Here is an 18225-nt window from a genome sequence, read left to right as displayed (position 1 = left end):
ATCCAGTCTATTTCGGTTGGTGACAAATTACCGATCTACTTCTTACAGATCTCTCTCCAAGCCAAGAGAGTCAAATAAAAAAAACACAGCTTTTTTTCCTCATTGGTAAAATCAGCATGCAGGAGTGATAAGCCAAAGAATACAAGAGGCAGACTTACCTGGAGTTCTGTGACCAATAGAGACGAAATACCTCTACTTACGTCTCCCCAAATGTTTGAATCACAGGACGCTCCAGGAACATATGAATGTCGTCTGCTTTCTCTTGGCTACATTTTGCACACCTCGACGTTCTTCCTTTCCCCAGCTGCAATAATCTATAGGGAACCCAATATACTCTATGAAGACAGAATATGGGGTTTCTTCTTAATTTGGTGGGATATACCGTGGAATAAAGAAAGTTAAAAGATACTTGCCATGGGTCTTCCAGTTGTATCCCCAGCAAGCTCTTTCTCAGCAGGTCACTTGGATGTTTAAGGCACCATTGGATAACTCCACCAAAAGCCAGTACCATCTAGCTACTTCATTCTTCTTCACACCCCACACATTAACCCTTCTTCTAGATCATTTGACGAACCTGTCTCCACCCCTGATGACTGAAACCAACTTTTTTTTGGACAGATTTAAACCTAGAGATTTTGTTTTAAGATGGTTCAGCCATTTTATCCCAGGATATAAAACCTCCTTTTTCCAACACATCTCCTCATTTCTGCTTTCCTGCCTCCTTTAAAAGGAGGGGATTCAGAAAGGGGGGTGGTGATGAACAGAGTGTCTGAATTAAGCAGACAACTCTTACCCAGTCAAAAGATCAGAGCTTGATTCATCACCGTTATTTATCTCACTGCACCATCCCAGCTCAGAACCTGGCTATATGCAAATCAGTCTGTCCCTGGCCCAGTGCATCATGGGAACAGGGCAGACTAAACTACTTTATAAGATCTTTCTGTTCTTAAATGAAAAGCCCAGGTGTAGTAACCTAAATCTGCAGACATAGACCCCCTTTTTCTTTCCTTCCCCATAGTTTTTTCCAGGCAAATCGGGGGTATTTTAAATCCCAGGTAAAACTGTTAATTTTAGCGGGAAATCTTGTCAATCATTCAGCTTTAAATAGAAATGGGATTGTCTGAAATTGGATAGTGAACTACGGGAGAAATGTCATTTTCACCAGATTTATTTTCCCTATAATAGCCAGAGGAAGATAGGACCAGCTTAGTAAGGTCACTGGCTTCTTTCATTGCCTTCCGGGAGATCCTTGATGTTTTTAGTAATCTTTATGCCCAGGTATCTCATCTCTTTTTTGTAATGTTTGGCTTTGTCTCCAAGTTCCAGGCTATGACGTCAGTTTTTTACCTGTTTAGTGAATATAGTTGTCATTTAATAACGGGACCATTGTCTAATGGTCTGACGTAAAGACCAACAAGTCATCTGCGTATAGGGACATATTTTTCTCCCATCCCTTTTATCTAAAAGGAAGCATGCAACTCTCCTTCCTAATCTTGACTGCCAATGTTTCAATATATAAGTTAAAAAGGAGAGGGGATAAGGGGCAACCCTGTCTTGTCTTGTCTTAATTGAAAGGAGGGGGTTGAGGGAAGGGTTTGGCCCAATGGTTATGCCTTCTCACATGTTTGTCTCCTATTTCTCCTGGATGGTCTGCAGTTTGGCAGGTTGGCTAGGGCAGAGAATTGAGGGAGAAGTGTATGGGATAATAGGTATCTTGGTATAAATAAATAGCTCTGGTAGGTGCTAAATCAGGGGGGCCCAGAGCTTGACTCCAAGGCAATGAGGAAAAAAGTGTTGACCAGGATTTCAATTCAAACACTGGGCCTAGTAACAGGGCCGAGGACGAAGCAGCTAAACCAGTATTGGTAGATAACAAAGAGCCCTCCTGGAGGCCGATATCTGACCTGGTATTACTCTCAGTAAGGTCCCTGTAACCTCAACCCACTCCCAGTCCACCTAAGCCGCATTCGATGCCTAGTCTACGCCTGCGAAACAGCGCTCCAAAGCCAATAGAGGTCAGAGTAAAAATTAACAACAGAAAAAGCTGTCAAACAATTTACCAGCATTCAGCAGGCCAGAATCGTTTTCACCACACAGTAACTGGCAGCCAGAGTCAGAGTTGCAACAGCTGAGCTGAGGTCTCAAACTGGGTTCACCTCATCCCATGCTTAAATCCCAACCTGTTCAACACACAGTTCAGTTTAGCACTCTCAGACCACTCTGGCCTGGTCAGTGCGCTAATGACCTGAGCTCCCATAAGGCAAAAGACATCTGGGACTTCCTATCGACGTGACCCTTGAGGCCCAAGACAACTCAAAGAAAATGCAGACAATTACACAGGATCACCTGCAGCACATAAGAGCCCAGGGACAAACCACAGTGAAAAACTCAAAAAATCACTGCATAAGAGAAGCTGTGGATGTTTGGTATCTTCTGTTCAGGACTTCTCAATTGACATTAAAAGCCCTCACATACCAGTCAAATCTAATGGACATCCAAGTGGACTTTCCTAACGTCATGGCAAACTTGGTGGCAGGCATTGATCAAAGGCCGTCTGATCTAATCAACCTTCCATTCTGGGCACAAAACTATGCTGCAGCAACTTACATAGACTACACGTGTGCCCCCGATTAATACATTTGCAAAAATCCTGGATGTCCTGTCTAGTTCATTAGAAGATTTAACATCAAACTTAGACGTTTTTGGATGTAACAATGACTCAAGATGCATTGGTTGATTTAGTTCATTGAGCCTCCACACACACACACACACCATTGATACTGAGTATTTCTTCACGTACATGCATCTGTGTTAACCATCGTGAAGTTTTGGCCGGGTTTGGCCACAGGTGCTCTCTTTTTGTAAGTTATCATATTTAAACATCGGATGCTCTGTTCAGCAGCAGGTAATGTGAGTGAGGCTGTGTGTTTTGCAGCTGATTCCACTTTAAAAGCAATGCACATAGCTCTAAGGCGTTTTTGAAATGTTTTTTTTTTCTTAAGTGTGGTTCATCATTAAAAGTCCTATCTATGTTTAAAGTTTGTGTATGTGGCCACTGAGGCCATGGCACTTACATTCCAGTGTTGCACATGACCTCCTCTTCGTTTTCTGCACCCGCGATCATGCAGCTTGACTCCCAAGGCCGAGAGGCAAGCGTAAAAATAACAGAAAAGTTAAGTACTGGGTGCTAAAAAAATAAACAATAAAGCTATTATTTTAAGGATGCTCGCTGTATGCGTTCGAAAAGTGTTGCCTTTAGCTAACTCGTGCTTGCTCTGTTCAAACGTGTAATGCCCATCTTGGCAATGAGCTGCCACGTACCCATGCTGCGTGAAAGATTCGGAACGCATACAGATTGCCGTGTTTATGCTCAAGGCAGTGCACAGATTGCTACCAAGAAGCTGGCTCGATACTGCAATTATTTGTAGTTCATCATCTTAAAACATTTTTCTTTTTTTTGCTCCGGCCTGAGTTAGAAAAGGAGACATTAGATCATGATTTTTAGGGCGAAGGCAACCTGAATACAGGGTGCCACAGTTGCAGTTTACAGAGAAAAAGATTTTAGAACTATAATTGTGTGTGTGTTTAAGCAAAGCATATCTACAATCCTTTTAATTTTTCAAATATCAGACGAGTGTGGTACTCCAAATGAGCTAGGAAAGAATAACAATAAAAACCTATGGAGCAATGTTACATGTGCACCAGGCAAAAAGATGTGCATGGAATATCAAGCACCCAATACCAGCAGAGGACAATGTTAGGCAAAATTGTGAGTCATTCCTTTCAAGATGTCGAAATATGCACAATAAAATAATAATACATTTGAGAAAACACGGGAACGTATGTAAGACCTGTCAATCACTGCTTGTTATCTAGTAAGTTTTATATTACCAAGACCCTAATATCCTGGGCACATCGCAAAAAGAACTGTTCCATTTAAATTGCAAAGAACAAACACAGCCTTGGGAAGAATGTAAAACAGTGAAGCAGTGTTTGAGTACTTATGGATCCTTTTTAAAGATTGGCGGCATATGTACAAGCCCCTATTGCCACGGGAATGTCACTTTTTGTGATGTTCCCGTGGCGATAGGGGTCTTGCCTTATGTACAAGGTGGCTTAACGCTGCCTTGTCCATAAGGCACCCTTTCACACTATGTTTAGCGTAAAAGGGGCGTGCAGTGGGTGTTGTGGAGGGCGTTCCACCGCAACACCCATTGTATTTGACGCAGCCCCCTATGTACAAGGGTGGCGTACATAGGAGGCAGTGCTAAATTTAAGACCAGGAAAACCATGTCTTAAAGTGACGAAACGAGGAGAAATTTATTTTTTCTCCTAGTTTTTGATTGTTCCATGTGTGCTTTCTTGTGCAGCACACATGGAAAAAGCAAAATGCCAAGACTTGCTTATGTACAGGAAGGTGTCCCTTCCTGTACATAAACAAACCTTTTTAAAAATGCAATTTTTTAACTTTCATGTGTGCTGCATGAAGCAGCACACATGAAAGTTACAAAATGGAATTTTAGGATTGGGTATGTGCAGGAAGGGACACCTTCCTACACATAACCATTCCTCCCCTGCATTCAGGTGCAAGGGTGCGAGTGTTGGGGCTAAGTTGTGAAACTTAGCACCATCGCAGAGGGAAACGCAAGGCTGCACCACATCCTTGGAAATACGGTGCAGCCTTGTGTATCCAAAGTGGCAGAGTATGTCGTTAATCCCAGGAGGCTAACAACACGCTCCGTCACTTCATGGTACATATGGCTCGGGCCACATTATGACCAAGGCAGCAACCTAAGGAGACCTGGCAATTTTGTTGGATTGACCCCCATCTTGGGATGGGTGATGCAAGCATGATACATTGCTGCTTAACAAAACCAGTCTCCAGCACTGCTGCTTTTGTTACTAGGTGCCGAAATGTCAGCATTGCAGTGAAAAAACTGACCCCCACTGCTCTAGAACCACCCTCCCACCCTTTAATTCTCCTGGAAAAACACCAGATGCCCGCTATGGGCAGTCCAGCCCTGGTTATGACATCTGAAAAGCTCAAAGTAAACACAAATGCAAATACTCCATTTTAAAGTTTGGGCGCCATGTACTTCGGGACAGATTTACAAGCCTCTTGCGCCTCTTTTACGCCACTGTTGCGTCACTTTTGTTATGCAGTGGCGGCGCAAAAGATGCGCCATGGTGTGGGCTAAGTACAACATGACGCATCTGCGAGATGTGTCACGTTGTAAAGCCCTGCGCCAGAAGTAGGCGTTCCTGCACAGGGGGGGTACTCCGTCACAGGACCGCTCCTAAAGTGGCTGAGTGAAATCTACAAGATTTCACTCAGTCACTTTTGAGCCCATGCTGCGTCAAAACCTGGCACGTGCTTGAAGCAGGTGTAATGATTGATGCAGCATTAGATAGATAGGGCCTCCCAGAGCATTGCTAGAGCTGCATCGCGCTTGCGACGCAACTCCAGCAAAGCACCGCCTTTACGGCACAGATGCGTCACGCATCTGTGCCATTTTTGCCCCATGGTGCGCCGCATTGTAAACTTACTTGATGCTCACATCCGAGTTGGACAAGGCGGTTGACGATTTTAATGGGTGGGTGCTGCAGGCGGCGAATGCGTCCATCAAACATGCTACTGCACCTAGGTTTCGACACAGCCCCTCTCAACCCTGGTTCTCGCCTGAGCTGAGGGAGTTAAAACTGGGTTGTAAAAAGTTAGAGCGAGCCTGGAGACGTGGGTATAGTTCGGACGCAAAGGCCGCCTTGCGTACAGCCCAAAAAAACGATTATGCTGCTATTAAAACTGCTAAAGGGATTTATTATGCAGGGAGAATTGCTAAAGCGGAAAATAACAGTAGAGAAATTTTCTCTATTGTTAAAAGCTTCGTGTCCTCAGTCGCAGAAACCACCATACTCCCGTCCTCTGCGGAACGGTGTGAAGTTCTGTCTAACTTCTTTATAGACAAAATTGCTAAGATTCAGCAGGACCTCACCTCTGCGGTACCAGCTGAGAGTCTAGGGAAGGACCTTTCCATCAGGCCACACCTCTCTGATACTCAACAGCTTACTAACTTCTCGCTGGTGGCAGAGTGTGATATCTTGCCTCTTCTTCAGTCCCTTAAATCAGGCTCTCCCTCCGATCCGTGCCCTGCCCGGGTACTGTCCGAGGTGGCCTGCATTGTTTGTAGGGATGTTACCCAGATCGTGAACCTTTCTCTTTCCTCGGCAGTGGTTCCTGTTAAATGGAAGCAGGCAAAACTTCTGCCGCTTCTGAAGAAACCAGGCCTCGATGCTACTGTTCCCGGAAACTACCGGCCCATTTCCCTCTTGCCTGCATTCACTAAAATTTGCGAAAAAGTAGTCTTTCGACAATTGGAAAGGTTCGTAGAGACCTCTAATGCTCTGCATCCAGCCCAATCAGGCTTCAGGGCGGCATATAGTACGGAGACGGCCCTGGTAGAGATGACGGAGTCGATTCGGGAGTGTCTGGACGGGGGCGGCAGAGCGGTCCTGATTTTATTGGATCTCTCTGCCGCCTTCGACACCGTTCCCCACGCGCTCCTCACTGCCAGGCTATCCACTATTGGCGTTGGCAGCAATGTCCTGGCCTGGCTGTCCTCATTTCTTTCGGGTAGGACATAACAGGTCCGGATGCCACCTCATGCTTCCGAGCCAAAATCACGCCTTACTGGGGTCCCACAGGGATCTACTCTTAGCCCCCTACTGTTCAATATTTACATCACCCCCCTGGTTTATCTAGCTGAACAGTATGGGGCTAAGATTATAGGGTATGCTGATGACACGCAGCTACTCTTTACCTGGCCAGACGACCATCTGGACACTGCAACAGTCCAGCTTTGCCTATCCTCAGTTTTTCGCTGGCTAACCTTGGCCCAATTAAAATGCAAAGAGGACAAATCGGAGGTCCTCTTCTATGGCTCCTTCCCTCTCAGTTTCAAGAATTCGCTGTGGCCCCCGAATATCCCCTGTCCTAAGGTGATGGGCGGCCCTGCGAAAAATCTTGGGATCTGGTTTGGGGAGGATCTAAGATTTGAGGACCATATAAAGAAACTAACCGGGACATGCTTCGCTACCCTAAGAATGCTCAGAAAATTCTTTCCACTGCTTCCTAGAGAGGCCAGGGAGACTGTTTCTCGGGCACTTATTTTAGCAAGGCTAGACTATGCGAACTCCTTGTTCAGCGGCTTTCCTGCTTATTTGGTCAAGCGTCTGCTGGTCATTCAGAATGCTGCTGTCCGTCTCCTTTTTAATGTTCCGAGATGGAAGAGCGTGCGGTCTCATATGTCCAGCCTCCATTGGCTCCCAGTACCTCAACGCATTCTCTTCAAAGCTCTGGCACTCTCATTCAGAGCCATTCATGACCAAGGTCCGGTCTATCTAAAGAAGAGATTTATTCTTTATGCCCCCACAAGAGTACTTAGGTCATCTTCGCTGTTTAAAATGACCCTTCCCCGGTTCAAGCGAACCAGGCTCGGTGGCCAGTCCATTGCAGTGGTAGCGGCTCGAGCCTGGAACCCTCTCCCCTTACATCTGCGTTCCAGTCAATGTGTTGCCCAGTTTAAGAAAAATCTAAAAACCTACCTGTTTAGAAGTGTGACATAAGACGATCCTTGCATGCTCTCCTCTGCTCTTTCCCTCCGCGCCAGGATACTCCCAAGTAACAGTGCGCGTTACAAAACAATTTATACATACATTTTATACATACATGGTGGCGGAGCCGTGGCGCACAATAACTGGCGCATCCCTGCATATATGCAGGGCTGCGCCAGTTATTGTAAATCTGCCCTCAAGGACTCTACACTTCCTTCCCATTCCTCTAGTGAGTGAGTGAAATACTTTATTTAGGACCATATGTATCAACATACCAATTAGCGATTCTGTAATAGCAATTTTTAAGAAATCGCTATTTTAGAATCGCTAATTGGTATGTATCAAGAAAATCGCAATTGTTTCGCGATTTCTTGATATTCTTTAATTGTGAATTCGCAAATTGCGAATTCGCAATTAAGGAATACTTTCCCATTCATTTCTATGGGCCTCCTGGCCCATAGGAAGGAATGGGAATTTATTCTCAATTTGCGATTCGCAATTTGCAAATCGCAAATTGAGAATAATTTCAAGGGTGCAGGGGTGTCCAAAGGACACCCTGTTGCACCCCTGAAATAAGTATGGGTGCATATGTGGTGCACATACATGCCCTAAGGGCATGTATGTGCGTCACATGGCACTTTGAAAAATGCAAAAATGGGCATTTTTCAAGAAATTCGCAAATTACCACCAACTTGAAGTTGGTGGTAATTTGCGATTCCTTAGGGACAATTAGTTTTTTTTTTATCTTCATACATTGCATTTAAGGAATCGCAAAATGTGCGATTCCTTAATTGCACTTGCAAAAAAAGGAATCGCAAATTTTGCGATTCCTTATTTTGCACCTGATTTTCATTCATACATCCCATTTAGCAAATTTGCATTCGCAAAGGCCAAAATTCTGTGAATTTCGGCCTTTGTGAATGCAAATTTGTATGATACATATGGCCCCTAGACACTTAAGTGCGTTAAAGTGCATAGCAACATAGTATTTAAACGTATTTAGTTCAAAAGTTATTACAATTGGATCATGATAAAAACACATGATGTAAAAGACTTAAAACACAAGAGCAGCAGATAAAATCCAGTAAATACGAAATTAAATACAGAAATCTATAGAAAAGAACAATCTAAGCTGCAATAGACGTACCAAATAAAGTGCAAGTGACTTTTATCATAAAAGGCCCTCATGGGCGCAACCTGGAATGTAACTCTGAGTTTGCTATATCAGAGTAGTAGTTAAATAAACTTATTACCTGCAGAAATCTATTTAAAGCGCCCATAGTACAAACCCTAAAAGACGTGAATTACAAACATGCATGTGAAACAAACATTGGTTAGCAGCTGTTTCTAAAGCCTCGCATAAAGACAAGTTTATTTTTTCTTTCTTTTTTATCCTCATTTGCGTGCATGGCTCTAATCTATCAAACCAGGAATATGCCACAGAGCTAAGAAAACTGGCTGTGCTTCTGTACCGTCTCAGCGTTAGCTGGCAGGGAGATCTTAATTGGGGAGGGAGGAGGCCAAATCCCAGCAGCACATTCACACTAGCCTGGAGGATCTTGCTTAGGGCTGTTCATTGGAAGATAGTGCCCGAGACACCGTAGCCCCGATTGTTCCATGACTCTACGCCATTAAAAACAATGGTTAGCAATGCTCGCATTAATCATAGGACCCTGGGGAACAAAAAACAAAACAAAACAAAAAAAAAAACCCAGGCTCAATGTGACTGCGCCAGCTGTGCCCAAAAAGCTCTCCTACTTGAACTTCCACCTCTAGCTAGGTCAAGTTTGGAAATCTGGAGGACAGAGGTTCGCCATTCGTGAATAGTAGGAGGCTATTCCTTCCAATGTCTACAGATCTCTCTGCGGGCCGCCAGAATGGAATAGAACACGAGGTTAGAAGCTGCATTACGAACTTTGTCCTTCAGGCCGAAAATAACGAGGGCGAGGTCAATAGAGATGTGAGAGCCCAATGACAAAGATAGGTCGGTTCCTATAGAGTTCCAGTAGGTAGTTAATTCTGGACATTCATAAAACATATGGATGTCAGATGCGGCAACAAGTCGGCACCTTGGGCACGAGACAGGACCTGTCGAGGAGAATTTTGACAGCCTCTGCGGGGAATAGTAAGCCCTGTGTATTGTGAAGAGGTGGTTCCGACGGAGCCAAGCTGGCTTAACCAAGTCCCACAGTACCACACTGTGGTAAAATTAATTACCTATGCATAATTTATACGGTAAAATCAATAAGGATAACTCAGGTAAATAAGAGGCAAAATCCGGGATATTGAGGTTTACTCAAAAGGGTTTTATTCCTTAAAAAGGAATTGGGTTATTGGCTCGAGCCAAGGTGGCATACCATTCCGTCACCACATAGGTTCGGGAAGGGACAGACAGACAACATTTTATTTACAGAAGTTCATATATATAGTCAATGCATTACAATAAACGAATAGGCAGTAGGCGTAACAGCTGGAAAAGGGAGAGATAACATATGAATACGTCATAGAAAAGGCGTTGCAATAGGCGTGCATAAAGGCGTGTACTAGAGACGTCATTCATCATGAGGTCACAAATGGGTGGATTCATAGGAGAATCTTGCAATGTCAGCAGAAATTCATGGCAGAGATGCGCGCGCAGCAGCTTGACGTGTGTCTGACGTGTAACTGGAGGGTGAAGGGGACTTGACATTTGAACACTACAAGTGTAGACATAAGTCTGGGATGTCAGATCAACCTAATCCCAAATCGTATCTGATATCGTATGTTTAAGGAACTGTAGTGTCTAGAAGGGAAAAGGTCTCTCGGGCGGAGGCTACCCTATACTGGTTGTGAGTGCGTGTATATGTGTCTACGTGTCGGCATGCGGGGTGAGGGGGCATGGGCCTACCATGGCAACGGAGTCTATGAATTACTTGCACGGAGACAGAAAGACCGGGCCCATTGCTCCTGCAGCTGGGAGGATGTTTACTTGAACTACGAGACAGGAATGTATTTTCGAGGAGTGGAGCAGATTATTCGAAGGTCGAATACAGTCTTGGCAGGCAGGTGGCTGAGCTATGCGCCGGAGCCGCGCAAGGAGTAAGGCAGGGATCACTGGTACAGAGGCAGCCTGGGTTGAGGCCCTCAGAGTCGGAAGGCAGGAAGAGGCTCGATGGCAGAATCAGGGCCTACTTCGCCTGAGCTGAAAAACGTGTAAAGTGTACCACAAAAAAACGGTGGTACGGCATATATAGGAACTGAATATTCAATCCGTTCATGGCGGATCTGAAAGAGGACATGTTAAAGATGGACGCAAATGTATTTGCGTCTTCATAGCTGGCATAGGAGGGAAATCACATGCACTGCAAGCTAGTACATGGAGACGGTGGGGTACGCGCTGGGGAACACTACTCGATCAAAAATTATATTTCCTCAACACAGGAAGCTGACCAAAGCTCTTCCACATCTATTCCTGGCAATACGTCGGCCCATAATGTTGCAGGGAGGCAAAATTTGCCATCTATTTCCTCCATGATCTTCTTATACCAAAGAGATATTTCCTTCTTTGCAGGGGGACTATCCAGCAGGCACGTCACTAATTCGCTAGTGCCGCCTATAGGTAAAATGCTACTCCGGGATGTCTGTGTGTTGTATGCCTGGGACCAGCTTGAGATTTGTATAGATTTGAATCTAGACAAACTTGGCCCGACCTTATTTGTTAAGTAGTCCCAAGGAAGTAGTGTTCCATCCATAAACAGGTCTCCCCAGATGTTAATACCGGCCGCTCTTAATGGTTGGGTTAATGTGTCTTCTGCCCAAACTGGGGGAGATGGTAAGTCCCATATTGGAGCTCTCTCTGAGTAATACCCTAGTTTACTTGCGTGCCTCATTCTGTACCATGTGGAAGCTATCCCCTGCAAAATCTTCAGTTTATTTCTTTGAAAAAATTTTGAGTCTCTGAATTTAAACAAAAAGCTGCCCTGTCCGACTCCCTCACAGTTCAATAACGTAGAGAACATATGACCTACCCCTGTTGCTGCTGGTATTTTTAGCAACATGCGTAAATCTGAAGATCCGGTCCCGCTAACCCTCCCTTCTCTCTGCGGCGTCTTATTTTCTTCCAAGATATTCTTGGACTCTTACTATTCCAAATGAAAGTTGAAATTGCGCTTTGTATTTTAGAAATTAATTTGGGATCAAACAAAAGTGGTATTGAATTAAATAGAAAGGAAATCTTAGGCAGAATACACATTTTTACCAAATTGACCTTACCTAGGATAGTGAGTGGAAGATGTGACCAATCTCTCATATTTTTTCGACACTGTGCTGCTATTATAGAAAAATTTAAGGAAGCGATCCGATCAATGTCTTTAACTATATTTACCCCCAAGTATCGTAATTGAGGTCTTGATGTTTCATTGTAGGTAGTTGAATCGGTGTTCCAAGTCATTGACTCTGTTTTAGAGGCGTTCACTTCATATCCAGAAATTTTGCCAAATTTAAGAGCTAGGCCTATCACCTCTGGATATGTTGCATTGATATCTGTCGTGAAAATCATTATATCATCAGCATAAAGTGCCACCTTTTTTTCCCAATCACCAAAAATAAAGGGTTTAATAAATGCGCTATCTCTTAATGTTTGTGCAAAGGGTTCTATATACAAATCGAAGAGGAGGGGAGACAGGGGACGGCCCTGTCAGGTTCTTCCTGGTTACTCTAAATGACGCTGTAAGGCCCCCATTAATCAGGATTGAAGCTGAAGGGCTACGATATAACACATCTATTGCCCTACGAAATTTATCTCCGACGTTACATTTTTTCAAGGCCTCCGACAGGTACAGCCAATTTATCCTGTCGAAGGCCTTGGTAGCATCCAACGTCAGAATAGATAAGGGGAGAACCTCTTTTATGGCCACATCAATAGATCCTATTAATTCATAAGTGAGCTCATAAAGTTGTCTCCCTCTTATGAAACCTTTTTGATTAGAGTGAAGTATGTCAGGCGCTACCTGGCCAAGCCGTTTGGCTAGTATGGTGGAAAAGATTTTATAGTCGGCATTCAAGATTGAAATAGGCCGATATGAGCCACAGTCAGAGGGGGACTTCCCTGGCTTTAAAATAAGCGTTATTGAGGCGTTATCCCATGAGGCAGGCGGTACTTCTCCTTCCCTCAATATTTGATTAAACAAAACTGCTAAGATTGGAGATACCTCTGAAATCAAGTGTTTGTATACTTCGCTCGGTAGATCGTCGGTTCCCGCCGCCTTACCCCCTTTGGATCCCCTTATAGCCTGCTCTACTTCGGCAACGCTTATTTCCTCTTCCAAAAGCTTGCTCTGCTCGAGTGACAGGGATGGAAGGGAGATACCCTCTAACCAGTTGCCAACATCGTTAGTATTGATATTGAGATCTTCCTGATAAATTGATTGAAAAAATGTTTTAAAAGTCTCTCTAATTTCTGCGTCACTGGTATGGGTGCCCTTATCAGATGTAACTGAGGCGATATTATTACAAACCCGGTCTGATTTTATTTTCCAGGCTAGCAGCCTTCCTGCACCCTCCCCATACTGGAAATGAGAGAGTTTGCTTGCCTCCTTTTTCTGCAAGACTCGCTTCTCTATAATCGAGGACAGGCTATTTTTAAGCTCATCTAGCTCTGCAAGTTTCAGGGATAAGTTATGACTATCTAAAGTTCTATCAGTATCGATGCAGGACTGAATGACGGACATACTATTCTCAATAGAAGATATTTCTTCCCTGTACTGCCTTCTTCTATGAGCTACCCTATTCTTGACTATTCCTCTTAGTGTGCACTTAAAAGCATCCCATACTATACCAGCAGGGGCTGTATCCGTATTGGAAATGAAAAATGTGCGTGTCTCTGACTGGAGGAACTCTATATCCTCTGTTGATGTAAGAAATGACCTATCAAAGGACCACAGTTTAGAGGAAGAAGGCTTAGTGCCCCACTCCATTTCCAGCTTCATCGCAGAGTGGTCAGATAGATGGGATGGAATGTAGTCTACTGAGATAATAGAATCGACCAAGGCTCTACTGATTAGGATGAAGTCTATTCTTGAGCTATGTCTATATTTGAGATTTCTGACAGAAAAACTCTGTCTTTGGCCCTCTCTTAGCCTCCAAATATCGACATATCCATATTGTTTCATTACACCCAGTAGGCAATTTCTGGATCTGGAGGGAACTTGTTTTCTGCTATTTGTAGATTTATCCAGTAAAGGGTTGATAGTGATATTAAAATCGCCGGTTATAATCACCGGCTCAGGAAAACTCAAAAGGTGTTGGAATAGGGATTCTAATGCAGAAGGATCATCACAATTTGGCCCATAATTACCAGCCAGTGTTATAGACACCTCACCTATCTCTACTGCAGAGATGGCCCATCTCCCTCCAAGATCTACTTTTTGTTGGAAAATTTTCAGATTTAAGTTCGAAGATTTTTTAAATAAAATAGTGACCCCGCGTGTTTAGTTAATGAGATGTTGAGATAGAGGAATGTATCCACCTATTTCTCTTAACTAACTCAAGTATCTCGCTTTCAATTAAATGTGTCTCCTGGAGTATAATGATCTCGGCATCCACATCTCGAAGGTACTGCATGATTTTATTAGCTCGAGGTCTGGTGCGGAGACCATTAACATTCCAGGACAAAATCCTCGGCCTACTCATGTTTCTTGGAATAGGGACTACATTTCAAGCATAACTGCCTATAGGTTCTCATGCATGTTTTTAGCTGCCAGCAAGAAAAAAGAGAAATTGGAAGAAAATAACTACCAAATGTGATGATTGGAGCTTTATCAATAGTGGATATTTTTCCATTTTTGCTACCACCCTTCACCCCCCGTGACCCCCCCTCCCATGGGAAACCCCTGAACTCACTACCCGGAAAATTCCGGAAGTAAGTGCTCCTAGCTCTTCCCCGTCCCCACCTCATGTGTCTCTCTATTTAATATAATATGATAGCTCGCCATATATATGTTACGAGCATAAGTTTGAGTGGTACTAATCTTTGTTTTCCTTTTTTTTCCATCCTCTCCCTTCATCTTCCTATATATATATATATTTTTTTTGCATTTTATCTGGGCCTAGGCCTAGAGTCAATGTAGATAAGAGAATTCTGTTAAAGGGAGTTAATTCAGTTGACGAGTAGCGTTTTTTTTTTCTACTAACCCTCAGCTAGCACCTTTTATTTCTCCTTCCTGCTACCTAAAGACATTAGTAGTTCATCTGCAGCCTGCACCGAGCGAATGTTGTGCATTTTATTGTCCATCATAATCTTGAGGGATGCTGGAAAACCCATCTGCATTGTTGCACCCAATTTACGAAAGGCATCCATTCTTCTTCCTAGCTCACCACTGTTTACCTAGAGTGTATCAAGACAGGTCAGAGCGTATTTGAAAATTAAAGCCTTTGCCTGCTAGCGATTTTTGTTTTAGGGCTAAGTTCAAAATGTGCTCCTTCACAGAATAAGTATGAAAGTTTACAAGGATTTTTCTCGGCTTAGCCCTCTGTGGATTACGCCTAAAAGGATCCCTATGGATTCGTTGAATATCCAAAGCTAATTCCTCAGGAGTATGGGGGAGACTGAGAGAATCTTTTAGTAGCGAGATTATGTAGCTCTTAATATCAGTGCCTTCACTACCTTCAGGAACATTTAAAATACGTAAGTTGCTGCGCCTGGCGTTATTTTCCAACACCTCCATTCTTTCTGAGATGGCCAGATCTTCCCTCTTTAACCTTAGTATATCTTCCTGAGTGCCCTCAGCTCGCATAGATATTTGACCCACAGTTTCTTCCAGGGCTTGTGTTCTTACCGACAAATTACCAATCTTTTCGTCAAGTGCTTCACAAAAGTTCCTTATGTCTCTTTGGTTTGATGCTGACTCTGTGAAGCCTTCCTTAATCTCAGTAGATAGTGATGCAAGCATCTGTTGCAGCGAGGCAATTGAAATAGGTACTAAAGTAGAGACTAGGACTCCATCTTCTCCCTGACGGGGTAGAAGATTACCATCAAAAGGATTGAGGGGCGGATCTGAAGCAGAAAGAGGCACTGCAAGTTCTCTAGCTTCTAAGGCCTCTGAGGCTAAGTTGCTAGGAGGGTCTTCCGGACTACTCGCTAGACATGAGGGTACCCCCATAGGGTCTGTGGTTGTGATTTTCTGTCAGCCTGCAGGGGTGTTTTCACCAACAGGGTCTCCTAGCCCAGACTGGTCGCTAGGAGTATCTTCGCTCTCTCCCAAGCAGTGGTGTACTGCTGTTTGTGATGCGAAATCAGAATTAAGTTCTTCCTGTAGGGCAATGGTGATGGAGCAAGGATTCGCACGTAAAGCGCCTTGCTCGTATGCAAAACCCTTGTCTAAACTGCATAATAATATTAACCTCATTATTCGTCATTTATAAAGTGTTTTCCCAACACGCGGGTGTCCCCAGGATGCTTGCTTGTTTGTTTTTTCCGTACTAAAACGAAGCTTGCACTTAAAATGGCTGCTTCGCTGAGATTCAGTCTGCGCATGCGTCGGTCATACCCATGTGATGTGACGCACTCGCATTCTGGAGGGATACTGTGCTCATGCGCACTGATGCAAAATATGGCCGCTTGTCTCTCACCACGCTCTCTGCTTGCTATTGCTGCTTTAGCCTATCTGTCTTTTCGCACTAATCCATAATGCTATAGTCATTATAAAATAAGGGTTGGTTAGATTTTATCATGGTATACAGTGCGATCATTTTTATGTATGATTTTAATTTGTTTTCGCTTACTTTTCATGTACCGCGTCTTTGTGGGCTGGGGCATACATGAGCGACGCCATGCTGAGGCTCCTCTGAACCCTGTCAGCTGACCAGGGAGAGTCCTAACTGCGCAGAAGCTAAAACTAGCCAGCTGGCTCCTGGAGCCCGATGCGCCTGGGAACCCATCCCGAAGATGCAAGATTACACCTTGAATTGTCATACACTGTTGCTATATGCTGGACTCTTGCATTGTCTTCTGTATTCCTATGCCTGGGAAAGTGAACCAGGGGGGCGGGTGTGCAAACTTGAATAATTATGATGGGAACGTTGAATTCTAGGAGGTGGTAATGACCGCACCACCTCTCCTGACCAATCACAATGTGGGAAACTGTCACTTGCAACATTAGTGGGTGGTCTGAGGGTCCCCAAAACAGTATAATTGCCCTAGTTTAGCTTAGAAAAATTGTCCGACTTGTCCGAGTAGCAGACCTGTCACTGACCCTACGATCTCAATAGGTGCTCATTCTGAAAGTGCTGCGGAGCACTTTGTCCATACTTTCCACAATCTCCTAAGGGGTGGAAAATCCTAAGTGCCGGCGAAGCACTTTGCTGGGGAATTCGAAAATCCAATCGGGGTTTCTGGCGGATTACTTGCAGGAGGGGGTAACGCAGGCGTTGCTGTCCGAAGCTGTGGGTGTTGGTCGTACCCTGGGAGGCCCAGTCCTTGACCTGAACCTGAGGGGTATCCTGTCCTTACTGTCCGTGAGCTGTACCTGCTCGCATTCTGGCATTCCTTTTCTGAGGGTCCCTGTCCCCGTCTTCCCAACTGACCCGTGGCCAGGGTTGGTCTTCACTCTGAACTAGGTAATTATTGATTGTGGGTTTGCGTATCTCTCTCTCTCTCTCTCTTTTGTCTGATCTGTTAAAGCCTTTTTACCTGTGATGTTGCTCTATTGCCGTTGATATATCAAATATATGTGTCTGAATTTTAGTTGGTTCCTTCTCTCCTCCTCTCCTTTAGGAGTTCATTGATTTTATAAAGCAATAGCATGTTCCTGTTTTCCCTTTCCTTTAGTGGATTGCAGTGAACTTAGCAAGAATAGCTTAAAACACTTAGGTTTAGTACATGTTCTAGGTCTCATCCCCATTCCTATGTTCTAGTATAAAATTGCAGTGACTAGTTTTGTTTTAAAAAACTTCTACCTTTAGTCTTCCCATATATCCTAATGGTCATATTTTTGATGCAAAGTTACCTATTGGTGTTGATTTTAATGTTTGATATATTATTCTGTGTATCGCTTATTATCTTGGCATCTTCTCTTTGAATTCTTATATAAAGTTTTAAACTTCATCAGGTGTCTGTGGTCATTTTACAGAATTGTGGAAAGTATTTTCTGATTATAAAGAGTACTTGATGTTAGGCCTGTCTACTATTTTCCCTGATAGCTCTAGGTCCGTCGTAAGAGTTGTGCCTGTGGTAAGTCGGGTACATGGTAAGCAGAGGTAAATCCAAACTTGATTACTCTTAGCAGCGTGCAGGAGGAGAAATCCTCACCCGGTTCACCCAAACAAAATTAGTGTGATAATAAAAGGTTTTTGCACGCCAAGGGCCCAGTGCGTGTAAAGGAATTGGTAACTCGGGTGACCTGGGGAAACTGCGCGCTCTAGCAGTAATTTTCTGGCAGCCAGAGGATGGTTTGGACTAGTTAGATTAGGTAGACAGGATAGGTCATAAACAAACCGTGAAGATTAAGTGTGCTGCTGATTTTCTACTGTATTGATTCAAAATTTTGAAATGTTTTAAGGATTTATATGTAAATGTGCATGATTTTGCATTGCTGCTATAAATATTGCATGTTGAATTAACCCAGAATTGTTTGTAAG

Source organism: Lissotriton vulgaris, chromosome 10 (assembly GCF_964263255.1).
Source record: "Lissotriton vulgaris chromosome 10, aLisVul1.2, whole genome shotgun sequence".
In the NCBI taxonomy this organism is placed as follows: domain Eukaryota; kingdom Metazoa; phylum Chordata; class Amphibia; order Caudata; family Salamandridae; genus Lissotriton; species Lissotriton vulgaris.
The sequence above is the reverse complement of the archived record's forward strand: the minus strand, read 5'-3'. Positions refer to the sequence as shown.